This window comes from Acomys minous (assembly GCF_964271855.1).
Source record: "Acomys minous genome assembly, chromosome: 9".
Lineage (NCBI taxonomy): Eukaryota > Metazoa > Chordata > Mammalia > Rodentia > Muridae > Acomys > Acomys minous.
Window position 1 is genome coordinate 95,599,923 of NC_140490.1, and position 20,349 is coordinate 95,620,271.

Genomic DNA, 20,349 nt, shown 5'->3' on the forward strand with positions numbered 1-20,349 from the left:
TACTACCATTCACTGTTTCTCTTGAACCCTGCTTTTATTTCTCTGGGGTATATACTAGGAGCTGAATTTCTGGACGTAATGGTATTTCTGGGTACCATAGTGGCACGCTACCCAATTTTTCTCCAACATGCTGTGCCAGTTTCCATTCCCGCTGGCAATGCGTGAGGCACCATGCTTCTTTATATCCTTGTCAATCCTTGTTGTTTTATTTTCTGCACCTTAAACTGTGGCTGTTATGAGCTGGATATGAAGTGTCCCCCAAAAGACTCATGTGTTGAAGGCTTGCTCCCCAGCTGGTGGTGCTGAGAAGGGACTGATATGAGAGTACCGATTTCATCCATGGACTACCCATCGATCAATCGACAGCTAGCTGAGCCATTAGGAGGTGGGACTAGTCGGAGGAAGTAGGCAAGTGGGTGTGTATGTCTCAGGGGGATGTCCTGTCCCCTATAGCTGCCCCCATTTGCTGCATGTCACACGGGGAACAGCTTTCCCGCACAGTGCCTTTTTGCCATGCTGTTTCTGTCTTACCACAGTGCAACAACAAGGGACCGAAACTGAATTTTACCTCCTTTTAGGCTGCCACATCATGGACTTTGTCACTGTTATAAAAAATGTGAGGTCTAGGGGAGGGGAATGGGGGAGAAGAGGAGGGAGGGTGGGAACGGGAACATTATTAGCAAGGGGAAAACAGGATGTAATGTGAATAAATTATAAAAAATTTTAAAAAATTTAAGTAAGAAAAAATGAAAAAACAAAAACAAAAAATTGTGACTGACACAATGGCTTTGATTGTTTTTGTCTAATGACCAATGATATGAATATCCTTGTATGTGCACATTAGACATTTGCATGTGTTCTGTGGTGAAATGCTCTTCTCAGCCCTTTGGCCATTTTAACTGGGCTATTTGTTTCCTCTTGTGGAGGTCTAAGGGTTCTTAAATATTCTGGATATGAGCTCCTTACAAGCTATGTTATTTATAAATACCTTCATTCTGTGAGTTGCCTTTCCTCTCTCTTTGTAATATCTTTTAATATACATTTTTAGCTTCAACAGTTATCAATACTTTTTGTGCCTTTAGTGTCACCTATTAAAAAAAGGACACTGACAAAACCAAAATCAGGAAAATGTGTCCTTATGTTTTCTGCTGCTAAGTGATTGAGTTTCATTTTTTTAAAGTTAGATCTTTTGAGTTCTTGTTTCGAGCACATGACATGAAGCAAAGGTCTTTATTCCTTTGACATGGATTTCTAGACAAAGATCATTCAATGTTCTGAGGAAACTTGCCACAGATCCCTTGTCAGAGATGTATAGAAAACCTCACTATATCATAACACAGATTTCTCAGAATTCAAGACCCCAAAAGTGCCCAGCAGGCCATTCATTTCTATATGGCAAAAAAAAAAAAAAAACCATCATAGTCATATTGCCATCATCCTGAGCACATCCACACATCTAGTACTGAAAGCAAAGTACTTCTCCTGCCCTTATCCACTCACTTCCTGCCAACTAAATCTCTATACGAGGAATCTGTCTCCTCTGAAGCTCCCCTTCCGTTCCCATCCACATGGCTCTGGTTTACAACCTGCATGTCTAAGATGGTTTCCTAAGCACGTTCATCTGCTTTGGGCCATTCCTTCACTCTTCTGGCATACTCCAGGGACCTTTTTTTTTTTAAAAACATTGATCAAATCATCCATCACTCCCTGCTGCATCCCCCAAACCTGTCCCCTCGTTACCATGCAGTGGTCATGGGGACACACATGGCCTTGCGGAACCTGATTCTGACCTCTCTAGCCCAGGTGAAGTCTTGAGTCAAATGACATGTGTCCAGTTGACCCCAACACCCTGAGAAGGGAAGCCCACTGGAGCCACCGCAGGCTCCTGAGATAGAGAAGCTCAAAAGAAGCAAAGGGGAGTTAGTTCAACCTGCTGCTTCCGGAGGTGAATACGCAAAAGCAGGAAAGGACTAGCCAAGACACGTATTTTTATGGCTGTGGTTACTCTGTTTGTTTGGTTTTGGTGCTGCTCTGTGTTGTGTGTGACTGTGTGGGTATGATTTATGCATAAATATACATAAATGTGTGTGTGCCCATGTGTATGCGTGCCTGTGTGTACATGTGTGTGTGTTTCCACCAACAGTGGAGGTCCAGTACCTTCTTTCATTTTTCTCCATTTTACTTACTGAGGCAATGTCTCTCACTGAACCCAGAGCTTGCCAATGCAGACACCAGCCAGCTAGCTCATCCAGGAGAGCCTCTGTCTCTGCCTCCGAAGCTTTGGAATTACAAGCGGGCTCCTATGCCTGCCCAGCTTTTGCACGGGGCCGAGCAATCCGAACGTCAGTCTTCACACTTGTGTGGAAAGCACTTTATTCAGCAATCCCAGCCTTATGGCATTTTGTTTTGTTTCTTTGCTTGCTTGATTTTTAATGCTTTTGCTCAAATGATTCAAATATCTAGCATTTTAGACATTCGGGTGCCAGCATACACTAGTCAGAACAAAACGTAAATGATGGACAGTGATGTTAGCACGCTTCAAGCTGACGTATTCCAGAGTAGGACACGTAACTTCTGGGGTTTTTGTTTGTTTGGGGGGGCGGGTGCTCAGTTTTGTTTTGTTGGTTGCTCAAATTCTTATTCTCAGCAGGATTTTTGTTGTTGTTTTATTTTTTGGCTTTTAATGAACCATTTGCTCTCAGACAAAGGACATGAACGGTTGCAGACATAAATCAGCTTTGAGGATCAAAACACACCCAAAAAGGAACAAATGGCAGGGCAGGTTTACATCACAACACGCGACCACTCATGAAATAGTTGACAGTCTATTTCTGCGATAGTGTGTTCCTTGCCTCAGCTGTTTAGTCAATATGTTCTTAGAGACTATTATATGGCATTGACAACCCAGTACCAAGTAAGTCATTGCTGTAACTGATATGGGCTACGACATGAAGTCCAGAGCCACTGTTCCGGGGACACACACACACACACACACACACACACACACACACACACACACCCTGTAAAAGAAAAAATAATAAATGCTAACAAGGATGATAACAGACTGATACTGTGTTTGAAGAGTACAACAGAGGGATAGAGATGGCTCGGTAGTTAAGGGCCCTTGATGCTCTTGCAGAGGACCTGGTTCAGTTCCCAGCACCCACATGGTGCTCACAACTTTCCGTGACTCCAATTCCAGGGGAGTTCCTTCTTCTGATTTCCAGGAGCACCAGGCATGCTCATGATGTATCCATGGCACACACAGGCTCCACTCTCAAACACACACACACACACACACACACACACAAATAATAATAATAATAATAATAATAATAATAATAATAATAATAATAATAAATCTGAAAAAAAATACAGTGGAACCTGAAACAAACTACTAAAGGATAGGATAAAAACAGTATATATGAAAAAAACTCTATACAATCATTGACTATAGTAGAATCTGCCTCCAAAATGAAAGGGTGAGCCAGTATTTAAAAATAAATTGCAACATCTACACAATTCTAGAGGAGAGGAGACAGTACTGAATGTTGGAAAGTCCATGACTACATATCTCTAGCACTGGAAACCAGGGAGGGATGATTGCTCTTGATGGTCTACTTGACACACCTCTGAAGTTGGAACTCAGCTAAGGAATTGGCTCCAGCAGACTGGTCCGTAGACATGTCTGTAACACTTTTCTTGACTGCTGAGTGATACAGGAGGGCTCAGCCCACTGTGTGCAATGCCATCTGTGAGCAGGTGGGCCTGAGTTATGTAAGAAAGGGAGCTGAGGAAGCCAGGGAGAGCGAGGCAGGAAGCTTGTCTGACCTAACATCCTTGTGACTGTCATGTGACATCTTTGGGGATGTATGAGCATACTGTAGTTAGTACCACCCCCAAAGCTGTCATCAGAGAGCCTTGAAAATCTAGAGTGAAGATTTCTCTGCTTTGCTGTAACTTACCTACCTGATGGTTCTACTTATGTGTTTTAAAACACATATGTGTTTTATGTGATTTATGATATTTTTTTAAATAAATTACAAAAGCCCCATGAAACTATTATAATGTTAGGACATAGTATTTAGGGTGATCTAAAGCTGGGCCTAGATCATAGCTGCTCATATTTGGCTACAGTGCAAACTATCTCTTATTCTCTTTAAGACGAGAGCTGTTGGCTTGTGCCAATATATCTGTACTCTGTACTCAACGCGCTTATGTTTTTCTAGTGCTTATCACAAAGGAATGATTTACTGCTCATCAAATTAATTAATTCATAATTAAAAACAAAGACAAAGGATCAGAAGTGAGCATCCCAGATGGAGAACCTTCCCTGAAGTACGGCTGGGAAAGTCTTCTCTGGACACTGCTGAGCCACGGACAATGTCTTAAAATATCTACCACTAATCCTCGGACAAAATCTGGAAGAGTAACTTTCCAGATCTGGGATGCCCTATGGACTCACCTAATTACCTCACTCCCCAGCCAAAAGAAGCAGTATTCTCCTTCCTCTACGAGCCAGAACTGCTGGAAAAAAGGAATGCCAGCCACATTTGCCAAGTGAAGGCGCCGATGGTAGCTTTGCATGAAGAGTCCCGATACCTTCTAACAAGGAGGGTGGACACAGCTCAGCTCGTCTCCTCATTCTGTAGAGTGCAGGCAAGCATGTGTCAGTTAACAGGGTGCACATGGAAACCCTATCTTGACTTGCCCTGCCAAGCTCACTTGTCCCCCCGCCCCCCCCCCCCCGCAGCAACTCCTGTGTGGGGCCCTTGTCCTAGTCCTTCCCTCCCGTGACACTTGGACAAACTTCTTCTTTTTTTTTTTTTGTCAAAGACTATAACTATGTTATTGAAAGAAGGCTCAATACCTGTAGTAATATTTAGATATCCAGATATTCTTTGGTTTCATTTGGCAGATAAAAATTTGCTGTGATCTTCATCTTTTTAAAATAAGAACTAAATGTTTTCTACTTCACTGCTTTTCAAAGACTAGAGTAGGTGTCTTTTGACATAAGACGTACTTCAAACAAATTTTGAAATTTTCAATTTGTCTGAATACAGAATGAGGCATAATTGATTTTTGACATTTTAATATTCAGCAAACTCACTCTCAGATTAACTTGAATAGGAACCACAATGTCTGTATCTGGGATATGTCAATTATCTTCAACAATATTGTCACTTTGCTGTGTACATAAACCTATCTTACTATTATGAAAAGCCGTTAGTTGACGTGAAGAATGAAAATTTATGGTTCATCAGATTTCAGGCTTAATGTGAGCACCATGCGTATCCCATGGGAATTAATATGTAATAATCCCTATATGTACCCAACACTGTTCAATGACGGTTGTATGAAAAGATGATAATGAACTTCTGGGAGAGGCTCTTATCACACTGGACACTGTCTAGACCGAGATAATTTGACGGCCTCCTCTGCCCAGTGAGGATCCAAACATGGAGACAAATCATCATCGTCATTCTACAAAAAATCACCATGCTGCTAAGAACAAATTTTTGAATGATCAGGAGAGAACAGAGGTGTCTTTGGGGCAAGAAAAGAAGATGTCATCCGAAACTTAAAACATAAGTAAAATAAGTTGAGTCCTAGCATTTTACCGTTTGAAATGCAGAGGCAGAAAGCTATAACCCATCTCTCCACCCCCAGATCCTCAGATTGGCATATTGGGTGTGTGTGGGAGGCGGGTGATAAACAAAAGAAAAGTCTGCAAGAACAACAAGTATGTCACACCAAGAACAATACCACTTTCCTTTAGACAGTCATAATTGCATAGAAGACAACTCTAACAGCTACATATTCAGTGACCAAGTAGGGAAGTGGAAAGCCTAGTTAGAAAAACAATTTAAAACCTAGGTAATGCCGGGTGTTGTGGCGCACGCCTTTAATTCCAGCACTTGGGAGGCAGAGGCAGGTGGATCGCTGTTAGTTCGAGGCCAGCCTGGTTTACAAAGGGAGTCCAGGACAGCCAAGGCTACACAGAGAAACTCTGTTTCAAAAAAAAAAAAAAAAAAAACCCAAGAAAAATAAAATAAAATAAAATAAAATAAAATAAAATAAAATAAAGCCTAGATAACATGTGTGGGCAGTCTGAAGAACAGCAGCTGGGATAGCGGTGAGGCAAGAAATGTCCCTGGCATAGCATCCTACACAGTCAAAAGGCTCCCAGTGGCACATAGTGGACCTTATTTCCAGCTGCACTACACACTAAGATGGGTCTGAATAAGCAGGTTGGCTAAGATCTCTGTTCTAGTTTGCTTTCCATTACCATGGTAAACACCATGAGCAAAAGCCACTTGAGAAGACAGGGTTTATTTGTCTTACTGACCGTATTATTGTCTATCATTGAAGGAAGCCAAGACAGGAACTCATGCAGGACAGGAACCTGGAGGCAGGAATAAAGCAGAGGCCATGGAGGAACTCTGCTTACTGGCTTGCTCCCCATGACACACTCAGCTTGCTTTAACAAAACAATTCAGAACTACCCACCCAGGGGTGGTACCACCCACCTTGGGCTGGGCCCTCTTGTATCAATTATTAAGTAAGGAAATGCCCCCACAGACTTGCCTACAGGTCAACCTGATGGAGGCATTTTTCCAATTGAGAGTGCATCTTCCCAGACAAGTCTAGCTTGCCTCAAGCCAACAAAAAAACAACCAACATTTCTGTCCCATATGTGGTTTTTCATGTTTCTTATTGGACCAACAACTATCTCAGGAATGTGTGTGGCATGCATATGTGTGTACAAATGTGTGTTAGGTGTGTTTGGGGATGTATTTAATGTGCAGGTCAAAAGTTCAAAAGCAATCAAAACTTATGAGATAGATTTATTTATTTATTTATTTATTTATTTATTTTTAGCTTTTTGAGATGTAGCCCAGAATGGTCTCAAACTCACGATTTTCTTGCTTTGGTTGGCTGAAAGTTCAGATGTATACCATTATGCCTTACAAGAGCTCTTGAAGCCTAGTCTTAGAACCAGAATATCATTTTTGATTGACAGCAACCAACGCTAACAAAGTCAGAAGACCGGAGACAAAGCTATCATACACCACACAGTCTGTAGAGCCAGCACCAAGTGGCAGCCAAGGTTTACCACGTGTTCTCTTTAGAGCTTTGCTGACTCAGCAATGGAGCATGTTTCCAGGAAGCAAGGAAGACAATCTCCGGGTAGCCCCAGGAGAGAGAGCCTGTGGAGATGGCCATGGGCCTGTTCCCCAAAACCCTTGAGTCCTAGGCCTATAGCCTGTGATGTAAGAAACAGAAGCACACGTCCCCTAGAGACCCATGTGTTTCTGAGATGCCCCTTAGACTTCTTTCCCATTATCCTCGTGCAAAGCTCTGGCTCCTTTAAAAAATCAATGCTAATCCCTGGAGCAGGCGGTTTCTAAGATGCACCTTCCACACTCTGGTCATATCATGAAGGTTTAGAAGGTTTCTACTCTGCTCCTTTGTCATCACACAGGCTCCCCTTGGGTCATATGTATGTTCCTTCCATGTCCTACTCTACGGCAGTTCAAATAACCCAGCCTTGGGGCTTTCTTGTCCAGGTGCTCACTCTGCCAAACTAGGCCACCCTGGCAACTGCAGCTTCTTCCCGTGTCCCTGGGCTTGGACAGAATACAAGTCTCTTGTCACCATGCACCAGGGGTGGTGTGTAGTACAGTTTGTAATACAGTGGCTTCCGTTTCCTCTTGAGACCAGTTTCCCAGTCTCTTTGTCCTCCAAGACACCACGAGAGTTACCCATATTGCTCTGCTCACAGAATTCTAGGCTTTCTCTAAACTGCTCTTACAGATTCTCCCAGCCTATGGCCATAACTTATTTCCAAAGTCACCCCCCTCACGTTTTTAGATATAGTAATAAGCCCTATTCTGGTACCAGCTTTGTCTTAGTCCATTTCCTGTTGCTAGAGACACAATATCACAGTGCCTAAATTATAAGGAGATAAGGTGTATTTACCTTACCTTCTCAGGGGTACAATAGCTCACATTCTTGTGGGCAGAGTCCCAAGGCAGCACATGGCAAGAGACAGGAAAAACACATCCACCTACCTTCTGATCTTTTTCACTCTTCTCATAAAGCCACCAGTGTTCAAGTCAGGGTGCTCCCCCTTGATGGCTTTATGTAATCCCAATACCTCCCAAAGATTCCATTTCTAAGCAACATAATTAGATTACGTGCCTATCTCTTAATACCTCCCCATGGGAATTAAACTCCAGCATGAGTTTCGGAGACAAACAAAACTCAAGCCATAGCTTCTTCTCTTGAAGAGGTTGTAGTGATATTCCAAGACTGAAAGGATTTCCAGGTCTGTGAAAATAGCTCAGTTGGTAAAGTGTAGGCCATGCAAGAATAGGGACCTGAGTTCAACCCCCAGAATCATGTATATACACACAGACACACAGACAGACAGGCAGATACACACACACACACACACACACACACACACACACACACACATACACGCCAAGTGCATTAGGGCATGCCTCTAATCCCAGCCCTGGGCAAACAGGAACAAGTGGATCCCTGAGACTTGTAGGCCAACCAGCTCACCCTAATTGGATATCTCCCAGGTGCCAGCGAGAGTCCCCGTCTCAAAAGCTAAGGTGATTGACAACTTAGGATTTACGTGGGAGGTTGACCACTTGCATTCACACATGTACACACTCACATACACAAACACACAAATGGTAAGTAAGAGTAATTGTTATTTTTCATGTGCAGGTATATATAGTGAGGATGTATTTATAAATAAGCCAAGAAGGATATATATATAAAGAGAGAGAGAGAGAGAGAGAGAGAGAGAGAGAGAGAGAGAGAGAGAGAGATTTTCAGAAGGAAAAGAACAAGAATGGGATGAGAACAGAGCGCGTAAGACTCTCTGGTTAGGAGCAGTGGACCGATGCGGACGAAGAAGACGTTTGCTTCTAGAATGGAGAAGCGTTAAGACCTACTGATCGCCACGCTACTTTTCCTCTGGGAAATGCTCTAACTCTGACCCCTGACAGGAAACAAGAGGAACCGGGAGAGCTTTAAACTCTCCTCAGGGACAGAGACGAAGTCGTACACACTGGGACAGACCTGCTAAAGCTAAAACCTGCGAAGAGAGCTTCAGAAATCTGAAGCGGTCTATGTCCGACGTCACTGAGCAGAGACCAGTGCGTGGGTGGCGTGCCAGGTAGAGATCCCAGGACTGTGTGGAGCTCTGAGCTGGCCCCCTGGGAGGTCTGTGTGAAAACACTGGGGACCAGGAGTAAGACCCTCGGTAAAGCCAGAGCCCACGCCCCACAGCGCTTTCTGTTAGAGGTCAGGGGCATCTAATTCTGTTGTGTATATTTCAGCTTTGCTTCCTGTAGTTGCATAACCTTCATACTCAGACACCGAAAGAAGAGTCTAAAGAAAGGAAAATTAATAACTAACCTTTCTAATAAACTTAGACAAAGTAAATCCTAAATACTAGCAAAAAATAAATCCAAGATAATGAGGTTTCTTCAGAGTGCAAGGATGATTTAACATTTAAAAATCAATACGAACCTCTATATTCATAGATTTAAAGGGAGAATCCAATCTCCGTGGATTCAGCAAAAGCAATTAACACAGCTCGGTACCCACTCGCTCCTGATGGAAACAAAGCAGAATTTCTTAGCAAACTAGACAGAGAGCTGGAGGCTCTGCGCCTTCCCCTTACCAATTATTGGGAGAAGTGTTGTATTCAGCTCTTCCACCAAAGTATAAGCAATGACCTTTTCTTTTGCCGTCTCCAGCATTTGCTTTGGATGTTTCAAATCGCCCTGGTGAGGACATGAAACACTGGAATCTCTAAGTCTTTTTCTTTGACCAGGACAGCCTATCCAGTTGGCTTCTGAAGTTCCAAGATGGGCCAATCTAGTTTGGTAGTTTAGTTGTCAACTGGACACGGCCCAGATTTATCCAGGGAAGAGTTTCAATGAATCTAGATCAGGCTGGCCCGTGGGAATGTCTATGGAGACTTTCTTGATAGCTTTCCCTGATAAAGGAAGACCCAGCTTGAAGGTGGGTGACACTGTATGATGGTTTGGATTCTGGACTATAGTAAGAGTAGAAAGAAGTAGTTGGAAACTGGGCGCATGCGCACACATTCTCTCTGCTCCTGACTGCCTTAGCTGCTTCAAATCCCCCACCCCCCACCCCACCCCTTGACGTCCCTGAAACAATGCCCTGTAACTTGGAATTATGGGCCAAATAAACCCTTTCTCACTTAAGTTGCTTTTTCTCGGAGGAATTTTTTATCACAGCAACAGAAATGAGACTAGCACATTAGTAGTGTCACATTTATGCTGGTTTTTCATACCTTCTTCCGTTCTTTCATTTTCCATTCTTCCTGCCACCCAATATTTCAAAATGTAAATCTTGTAACCAGAACTTACCTTGTGTTTTGTATGCTAATTGTTTTAACTGGCCTATGGCTTCTTTGCATATTAAGTGTTGTTACTAATACATTTTAGTTGAAATATACTAGCTTACTATTGTTTCCCATCTGAACCACCTATTCTGTCGTCCTATCTTTTTTTTTTTTGTAGGTATTTACCACAATTAACCCCAAGAATCAAAGGGAATTATTCAAAGGTCTGTAGTTTTATAATAGGTTTCACAAACAACACACCTATATGCCAACACTCAGGCTGAAAAGTGAAACCCTGACTTCAGAAATGTCCCTAGTGCTCTTTTGGCCTTGGACCCCAGAATTCAGATGAGATCTTTACTGCCACATGTGAAATATTCCGATAGACTCCCCAAAGCATGTACACCCTTCCGTGCTAAAGACTGTATATATGAGACCCTCGGGTCGCAACCTGCCTGAGGCCACCATACCTGCAGGAAATCGTTAAGTTTCGTACTAAGCTAGAGTGTGGGTTATTTAACTGTGCTCTCCAGCCATTATGTCTATAAACCTTTGGATCCAGCCAGACTGTTCATCATTGAAACCTTGACTGCTTGGCCTCCTAGCACAACACACGTTATCATCGGCCAAGTTTAGAGCACCGCTGCTCCTTAAGAGGAAGGAGATGCCGAGGACTCTCGGCTCAACCAACCTGACAGCAATCTGATGTCAGGGCTGGACAGTTTATCATAAGAGGACCCTTTGCACAAATTCAGAGTAGCTCAGCAGTACAGTACCATTTGGTCAATGTTAAATTTGAGTCACCCTTTCAACGCTTACAAGGGTTTTCCCTACATCTTATAAAATCTAAGACTTGATAAACTTAGCTCCATTAACTTAATAGTCCATTCTAGAACTAAGGCCGTGTGTGTGTGTGTGTGTGTGTGTGTGTGTGTGCACTCGCGCACTCAGGTATGTACATATACACATAAATATAAAACACTTCTGTAAAATCTGAGTAACTCATTTATTATTTGATTGTTGTCCCTTGATAGCCTTATTCAAGCCTATTGTGTGTGTGCTCACTGAGTCTCTTCAGAAGCTCACTTGCATGAGGCATCATGTCATCCCCTCATGTTCAGCCTGGGCATGCCCAGATATAGCTACGCTCTCTCGTATGCACACACACACTTTGTTTGTTTATTAAGCCAAACAACTGCATTTAGTTGGTATGTTTAGCACATTTGTATTTAAAGTTACTATAGGTTAGACCTTAACGTGGCCCCTTGTTAATTCCTTTATGCATTTCTTGTACCTTTACTCTGATTTCCCTTTCCTCCTTAGGCCTCTTCCATTGTGTTTCTGCAGTTACGATTTTTGTTTCTTCCTCACTTCCTGATGTATTCTTTGTAGTCATGAATGTAGCTATATAAATCATCTTAACTACTTAATTATAATGTTACATTTAATACATGCATTCACTTATAAAGATTCTACACCTTACACTTAACACTTTTTACAATAATGACACAAGTTTCCATGTGTGTGTGCATCTGTGTGTGAGTGTGTGCATGCTCACATGTGCACGTGTGTGTGTGTGTGTGTTTGTGTACATCTGTGTGTGTGTGCATGCTCACATGTGCACGTGTGTGTGTGTGTGTGTGTGTGTGTGTGTGTGTGTGTGTGTACATCTGTGTGGAGATTTGAGGACAAACTCGGTTGTTGAGCCTCACCTTGCACTTCATTTGCGACAGGGACTCTTTGTTGCTTTTCTACTGTGTACGGCAGCCCAGCTGACCCTCAAGCGTCCGGGGATTCCCCTGTGTCTATCTCCCATGTGGGATCTGTGAGGATTACAGATGTCTGTGCTCCATCCCCAGCTTTTACATGGGTTCTAGGGACTTGCACTAAGAGCCTGCTGCTTGTGTGCAAACTCTTTTACCTACCGAGTCATCTTCCTGGTTGCCAATCTCCCTTTTGGTACTACGAATCGATCCCACAGATTAGTTGTAGGGGTGTGTGGGTGTGCGTGTGTGAGGGGTGGTCAAGCCTAGGGTCTCACACAAGCCAGGTAAATACTCTGACCTATAACCCCAGCCCAATGTCATAGATTTGTAAGTTTTCAATTTAGTTTTACCGTGATGAGGACAGTTAGTATGAGCCCTACCCTATTAACAAGCTGCGAGCGTACAATAGATCACTGTTGACAACAGGTGCAATGCACAGGTCCCCCGAGCTTATTCATCTTGCTTAACTAGGACATTATAATTACTTCTTATGCTCCTAAAGATCCAATGCCAGATTCAAAAATGATTTACCTTTCAATACTACGGGCTTCTTCTGTGGGTCTATGTATTGACCTATAACTGCGAAGTTATATTTATGGACAGTTTTCTCCTGCCGTTTACCATGTTTTTGCTTGAACTTAGGAAAAGTAGCCGCTTGAGTCGGATACGAGAACACCAGAAACCAGTCGGCCGCAGAGTTGCCACTAAAGGACAGAACAGCAGATGTGCATGTTGTATGTTATAACTCTCTGTTCCCAAGGAAAGAATCAAGAGTTAGCCTGTCACCCCAAACACACAGGGAGGGCTTGAGGAAGGGCTCTATGGAGTGTCATCATACCACCCCCACGTGATTTTAATCAGGTTGGTTCCTTTTCTCCTGCAGTATAAGAGCCAGTTAGTGGATTTCTCAGAAGGCATTTGACCTCTGGGTTATTAATTCTGGTTCATGTGCAGGAAGGAAGGTTCTGCTCATGGGCTTTTTGTCCATCTATCTTGCTGAGATCACTCAACGCTTGCTTTCTTAAAACTTCTAATACAATGGCTCTCAACCTTCCTAATCCTGTGACCAGTTAATCCGGTTCCTTACATGGCAGGGACCCCTCAACTATGAAAGTTATTTTCATTGCTACTTCATTACTGTAATTTTGCTACTGTTATGAACCATAAAGTAAATATCTGGTACACAAGCCAGTAGACATGAGACCTCCAGAGGGGTCACAACCCACAGGTTGAGAACCACTGCTCTAAGGTTTCCTGGCACAAGAACAAACTTCACTTAAGCAAACAACAAAAACAAAAACTTTCTCAGGCCTGAGCGATATCCCATGGACCCAGTGCTTGTCTAGCATATGTGAGGCCCCAAGTTCAATCAATCTACAACCTCCTACACCCTTACGGAGACGCACCTGTGCATCCTCATGGCCATGGGCCTGATGAACGTGTTCACTATAGGCTTATTCCTGGTGGTCTCTGAAAGGTTTACCCAGTCAGGATTAGCTGAATGAAAAGATTTTAGGCTGCTGGTCTGGAGCATAAGTCAGTAATTGGGTTTATGATGAGCAATAATTTCTGATTTTTAAGAAGCAATAAAAGGGACATGTTAAAAGAGATCAATAAAATAAGAGACGGTAAGGCGCTGTTGGTGACAGCTGAAAATGAAAACATGAAGTAGATAATAATACCAGGCAGTTCTAGCATGTTGGCTAACAAATAATTCTGGCAACATTAAAAAGGAGACAACAAAGAGCAGGACAATGTGAAAACTCAGTTGCGACATGGATGGGGTTCTACACCAAGCAGGCAGCTTGTGAGGATAAAGGGCCTCCTTTCCCAAATCCAGGCACTTCCATTTCCTTTTCCCAGCCTGGAGCATACAATCTTGGCACCTTAACGCTAAGGTGGAAGGGTCAGCGAGATGGCTCAATGGGAAAAGTGTTTGCTACCCAAACACAAACATCCAAGTAACAGCCAGACATGGTGGCACATGCCTACCTGCCAGTGCTGTAGGGTGGAGACAGTAAAAACCCTAGAGCTTAGGGACCATCAGTCTAGCCAAACTGGTGAGCTCCTGGTTCAGTGAGGAAGTTCATCTCAAGATAAAATAAAACGATGGGCGTGCAACTAAGGAAGATCCCAATGTCCACTTCCGGCCGCCGTGTGCACATGTACACACTTTCACACAAACACGTATGCATAACCCAAACACATATGTGTGTATGCACAAATTAACATGGGACATTTCCAAACTTAAGCACATAAATATTAAATTACCTTTAATGACTATTGCAGCAAAATCTTTAGGAAAAAAAGTAAAGGTGAATTGTTCTGACGACTTCAGCTGTGTATTTGCACATCTCTATAAATCCTAAGGCATGGATTTTCAATTCTCCATCAGCTCCTAATAGACAAGTAAAGATTTTTGTAAAAATGGCACAATAAAGACAACATGACTTATCAACACCTTTACATATAAAAACCACTTTTGTGGCTTATCATTACATCAAAGTTTGAATCAACTATAGAAATGTACTGTGACCTAAGGTTTCATGGTCAAAAAAACTATGCTTGCATAATGCACTGAAAAATAATACTTGGAGTAGAAAGTTAAAGGTGGGTGTGTCTGGCAACTTGTTTCATAAAGGCAAAGTAAATATAAAAGTTATAGAACAGTAGGAGTAATTTTGAGTTCAGAGGACACAGGCAAGTAAGCAAGAGTGGTGTTTATGTTTTACATAATTCTGAAAAGCATTCTGTATGCCATGCACCAAGGAAACCGTCAAGACAGAAGCAGCAGCTCTTGAGGCTACAGAAACAGGCAGAAAAGAATGCAGAGAACACCAGCCAGTTCACAGAGGGCCTCAGAGACCCACGGACTCCTGCTGTGAGCCCAGTAAAGACTGTTTGTGCCTCCTGCCTGCCTGGCTTCCACTTCCTCCACCACCGCAGTCCAGGGAAGTGGGGACAAAAGATGCCTTAGTCACTGCCCCTGTGGGCAGAGGAGACTTTTAGACAGCTCTTGTTGAGTTGTATTAAAGTGGATTTACTTGAGCTTCGGTGTTTCAAATGAAAAGAGCAGCTGGGCTGCCCTGCCATCTGCCCCAGTGCCATATTCTGCAGCTGCGAGATGGGGCCCACACACCTGGGTTGAGATGGCCAGGGCCATATTCTGCAGCTGTGAGATGGGGCCTGCACACCTGGGATGGGATGACCAGTGCCATATTCTGCAGCTGTGAGATAGGGCCCGCACACCTGGGCTGGCATGACCAGTGCCATATTCTGCAGCTGTGAGACGGGGCCTGCACACCTGGGCTGGGCTGACCAGTGCCATATTCTGCAGCTGTGAGATGGGGACTGCACACCTGGGATGGGATGACCAGTGCCATATTCTGCAGCTGTGAGATAGGGCCCGCACACCTGGGCTGGCATGACCAGTGCCATATTCTGCAGCTGTGAGCATGGGGCCTGCACACCTGGGCTGGGATGACATAGCTAAGCACATGTGCTACCTTTGCCTCTTCCCTACTGCTGGAGAGTTCCGTGTGATAAACACTAGTGGTTTGGGCATCATGACATATAAAGTGAGTTGGATAGCCTTAAATGGCGGTGAAGCACCCGGGCGCACTTTAGGAAGGACCTAGCCTTTGAAACAAGGACAACAAAACTATCCCTCCACCAAAAGGCTCTGTAATTTCTGAAATGGATCCTATAAATTGCTAGAAGAGATGCTGTGGTTTTCAAACTCAAAGCCATAAGTCTAGACAATTTCAGATAGTTTTCCTGGCATATTTCTGCTGGAAAATGGGGGTGGGGTGGGAAATAGTACTATGTGAGTAACCCATTCCAATAGTTGGTCAAACATCATAATTACTCTTTATAGCTGGCATTTTCTGATAGCGTGAAATCATAGTTCAAGCTCAGGTTGAGCATATAATGATATATTTCCATTTAAATACTTTCTGAATGGTAAAAGTAGCAACATCACAATTTACAGAATAACTAAACTAGTAAGTGTTATTTCCATGAAATGCATACTCTCTTGCCATCCTTTAACAAGTGTCATGATCCATAATGCCAGGCACTGAAGAAATGAGGGAAAAAAATCTGACGGCTCAGTCTGTAAAGTGATGACTGTGCAAGCACGGGGGCCTGAGTTTGCATTCCTAGCACCCATATAAAAGGCTGAGCATGCCTCTGCATGCCCATAACCTCAGCTCTGGGAGGCAGAGGCAGGAGGATGCCAGGGGCTCACCGACTAGCCAATCTAGCCAATCAGAGGGCTCCAAGCTCAGTGAGCGAGCCTGTCCACAAAACAATATGGCACAGAGTAATAAAGGACGATACCAAAGTCTACTCTGACCTCCACATGCACATAACACACACACACATACACACACACACACACACACACACAAAACAGAAACAAAAACAAAAATACTTGACTACAACCTTTATTTCTTATTCCTTGCCTGTATTTCCCTGATGAGTTCTGCAAACCACACTTGAATTTTGCCTGTTGAGCAGACACTGACCCATGACCAGGAAGGTTGTAATCTAAGATTTCAGGAGGCTGAAGGAAGAGGGTCCCATGTCTAAGTCCAGCCTGTCGCAAAAATAAACGACTAGAGTGAACAAACAAAAGAAGGAAAACAGAAAACTCTTCTTGACAGTTTCATTTTTCTCCATAATGATTTGTCGTTTATCAAGGAAACTGTACAAGTATAAATGACAACCATCTGAATCACCTAGAAAAACAAATCAGCCTCATATAAAATTTCTAATTCACTGTACTCCAAACACTCAGCTCATCAACAAATAATCACTGATAGATAGGTGTGTATGAGGTGAGATAAAAACATTAGGGTGGTTAAAGTTGATTAACTAGAAACTGTCAAACAGCTAAGTTAAAATTTTAAACACGTCAAAGCAGCCACCAAAATGCTACTAAAAAAAATTATTTTATTTATTTTTTTTAAGAAACAAGAAAAATACATTTCATCCCAGGTAAACTCCACTATTTCACTGGCTTCATTTACTATAAAACCAAAACTATGGGAATTCTCAGTGGATGTGTTTGCCCTACCATTGCACATTTTTACAGTTCTAGTTAACTAGTATCTGTAGCCTTGGTCTGCATATGATACTGACAGGCTCAGTACTGATGACTCTCCTCCTATATGCTGGGGCAGTTAGCTCTGTAAACATGACACAACATGGGATCAGGTAGGAAAGGAGTCTCGAGGCTAGAAAAGGATGGCCTCTGGGCATGCCTATGAAGGACTTTCTTATTTGGGCCAACAGAGGTGCAAAGACTCATCTCGAATGTGGTCAACATCACCTCTTGGGCTGGGCCCTTGATTGGATAAAGAGGAAAGAGTAAGTTGAGCACTACTAGGTATGCATGCATGCATTCTCTTTCTGCTCTGTACTGTGGGTGTGACTGACTGCTTCTAGTCCCAGCCATCTTGCTTGCCTGCAATGACAGATTGTGACCTGGAATTTTATAGCCGAGTAAGCTCTTTCTCCCTTGTTACTTTTGTCAGAGTATTAATAGTAATAGAAAAGCTGCTAAGTTCCTAGTGCTAAGCTGATGTCAGATATATAGATATATTCCATATTTTAAACAATATTAACAGCGTGAGGGGTAGGAATAAGTCACTTCAACCTACCTATGCCATACATTAGAAGTGTCCCCTCTTTTGGTGGCACTCAGGGGAGAGTAAAGACAGGAGGATCAAAAGTTCAAAGTCAATCTCAGCTACATATGGAGCTTGAGGCCATCCTGGGCTATGTAGACCTTGTCTTAAAAACAAGTTGGGGAAGTTGATATTAAAGTAAATAATCCTATCAGAAGCATGTAATTTGGAAAATATTGGCCTGAGTGCTTCTATCATCAACACCCAAACAGTGCAGTCACCAGTGACAGGAGTCTCCCTGTGACCCTTAGGCACCCTTCTCTGACCCCACTCCCTACTGTCCACAAGCATCGATTGCATTTTCTAGAGCTGCAGTTTACCACATAGCACTGGTTTCGATGGATAGATTTTGTGGCTAATCCGCATCACTGTACATTAGAGTTCTTCGCTTCCTATAGCTTCATGGACTCCATTACATCTACTGTGATTTGCTTATTCATTTCCTCGCTGACAAGTGTCTGGATGGCTTCCAGATTTGGGATACTACAAGAGCTGCTGTGACCGTTCCTGTGCAAGTTCTGTTTAAGTGTCTGGAGTAGAATGGCCGAGGCCCGTGAGTGATGGATGGCGTGAGGAACTGTTAAAATGTCCCCTAGAAGGACTGTACCATTTTGCATTCTTCAAGTGTGTAAAACTCACAGTTGTTCCTCTTCCTTACCAACTATGGTGGTTTGAATAGGAATGGCCCCCCTAGACCCATGCGTTTGAATACTGGGCCAGTAAGAAGTGGCACTATTAGGGGGTGTGGCCTTGTTGGAGTGGGTGTGGCCTTATCAGAGGAAGTGGGGGAGGCTTTGAGGTCTCTTACGCTGAAGATACACCCAATGTGACAGTCTTCTGCTGCCTGTGGATCAAGGTGCAGAACTCTCGGCTCCTTCTCCAGCACCATGTCTGCCTGCATGCTGACATGCTTCCTGCCATGATAATGAACTAAACCCCTGAAACTACAAGCCATTCCCAATTAAATGGTTTTTTTGTTTTTCTGCTAAGAGTCACCGTGGTCATGGTCTCTTCACAGCGGTAGAAACCCTAACTAAGACACCAACCCAGGAAAAAGCTGGGGTTTGTTTTGTTTTAAGCTCCCAGTGTTTAAATGAGTGTGCAGTGGCATCTTCTGGCTTGGTCTGAATTTCTCTGAAGACTGAGATTATATAGCTTTCCCACGGACACGCTTGAAGCCTTACCATCATCACTGTCAAAGTGCCTATCTAAATCATTTGCCCATCTCAAAACTTACATTGCTTTCTACAGAGATTCCTTCATATGTCTGGAGTGCAAGACACTAAATGGCACTTTCCCATCATGCCATGTCTTTTGAATCTCAGAGTATTTTTTTGAAGAGCATATCAATTGTTGCTCAAGTCCAAGTTAGCAATTTTTCTCTCAAGGTTTTATTTGTCGATATATAAAAAACTGAGCTCAAGATTTTTATCTGATGTCTTCTAGACCCTTAATTAAATTTTGCACACAGTTTGATCTATTTTAGTTAACTTTTATATAGTACAAGGTATATTTCACAATTTTTATTCCAGATATCCACTTATTCCAACAAAACAAACCAAGTATAAACTTTCTCTATTGGTTTATATTTTTATGTCAAAAGTCAGTTGATGGATAGGTATGACAGGGCAAGAAAATGCTAAGATTCGATCTTGTATGCTTGCTGAGGCCATTTTACATTTTACTAAAATTTGATCTCCTTGTAGGGAAGCCCTATGGAAAATTATCCAACTCTATTTTAGGAATCCAAGGTCAAGACGCTCCAGCTAACTTATGTTAGCTTTTGTAAGTCTGTCTGCTTGAGCAACCTCACCCCAACCCCCTCAGCTAGATGCATATCTTAGCTTCTGTTAAACTGCTTGCTTGTACAAAACCTCATCCTACAGCTGCCAAACAGGATGTCAAGATATGATTTTTGCTTTTAAAACCCCTTACTCTAAATGCCCAGTGCTTCACTTGGGTCCCAAATACCCCAAGTGTGATCTTAAGTACCTGAGTGTATTCCCAGCCTACACTACACTACACTACATTGCAACAAAGACTCAATTGGCTATAAACTTGTGTCATCTCTTGTGGGCTCCCCATAACATATGGATGAGTGTGTGTACCAGTGTGAGAATCTACTTTTGGACTTTATTGTAGCATATTGATGTGACTATGTCTGCACTTATCTGTTACCTGGGCTAGTTGTACCTTTTAACAAGAAATTATGAAAATATAAACACCAATATCCTATTTTTAACAGGATATTGTTTGGTTATTCAAATATTTTCTATTTCAAAAATGTAAAGGTAGTTTCTCACATGCTATCTAAAAAGATTGGCAACACACTTACTGCCATTCTGTTGAATACATGTCAATGTGAAAACTGATATTTCATAGTACTGAAACTGTCAAGCCCTAGTGTGCATGCCACACTATTAAAGTTTACCTTCTCACTGGAGAATACAATGTACAGGCCTTTTATTAAATCTATCCCTCACTA

At 42.7% G+C, this 20,349-nt stretch overlaps 2 protein-coding genes across 2 annotated transcripts in view; both read right to left on the bottom strand.

Annotated features, from left to right (window-relative positions):
- Window positions 1-13,670, bottom strand: part of LOC311605533 (uncharacterized protein) — a 77,139-nt gene extending 63,469 nt beyond the window's left edge. Inside the window, exons 1-3 of the mRNA XM_084796157.1 lie at window positions 13,578-13,670; window positions 12,703-12,875; window positions 9,559-9,642 (exon numbers count right to left, since the gene is read on the bottom strand). The gene's annotated coding sequence lies outside the window, so the exon portion shown is untranslated. The remainder of the gene's footprint in view (window positions 1-9,558; window positions 9,643-12,702; window positions 12,876-13,577) is intronic.
- A 772-nt stretch (window positions 13,671-14,442) lies between these two features.
- NEDD1 (NEDD1 gamma-tubulin ring complex targeting factor) overlaps window positions 14,443-20,349 on the bottom strand; it is a 52,869-nt gene continuing 46,962 nt past the window's right edge. The window contains exons 17-18 of the transcript XR_014781998.1: window positions 16,638-16,771; window positions 14,443-14,569 (exon numbers count right to left, since the gene is read on the bottom strand). The gene's annotated coding sequence lies outside the window, so the exon portion shown is untranslated. The remainder of the gene's footprint in view (window positions 14,570-16,637; window positions 16,772-20,349) is intronic.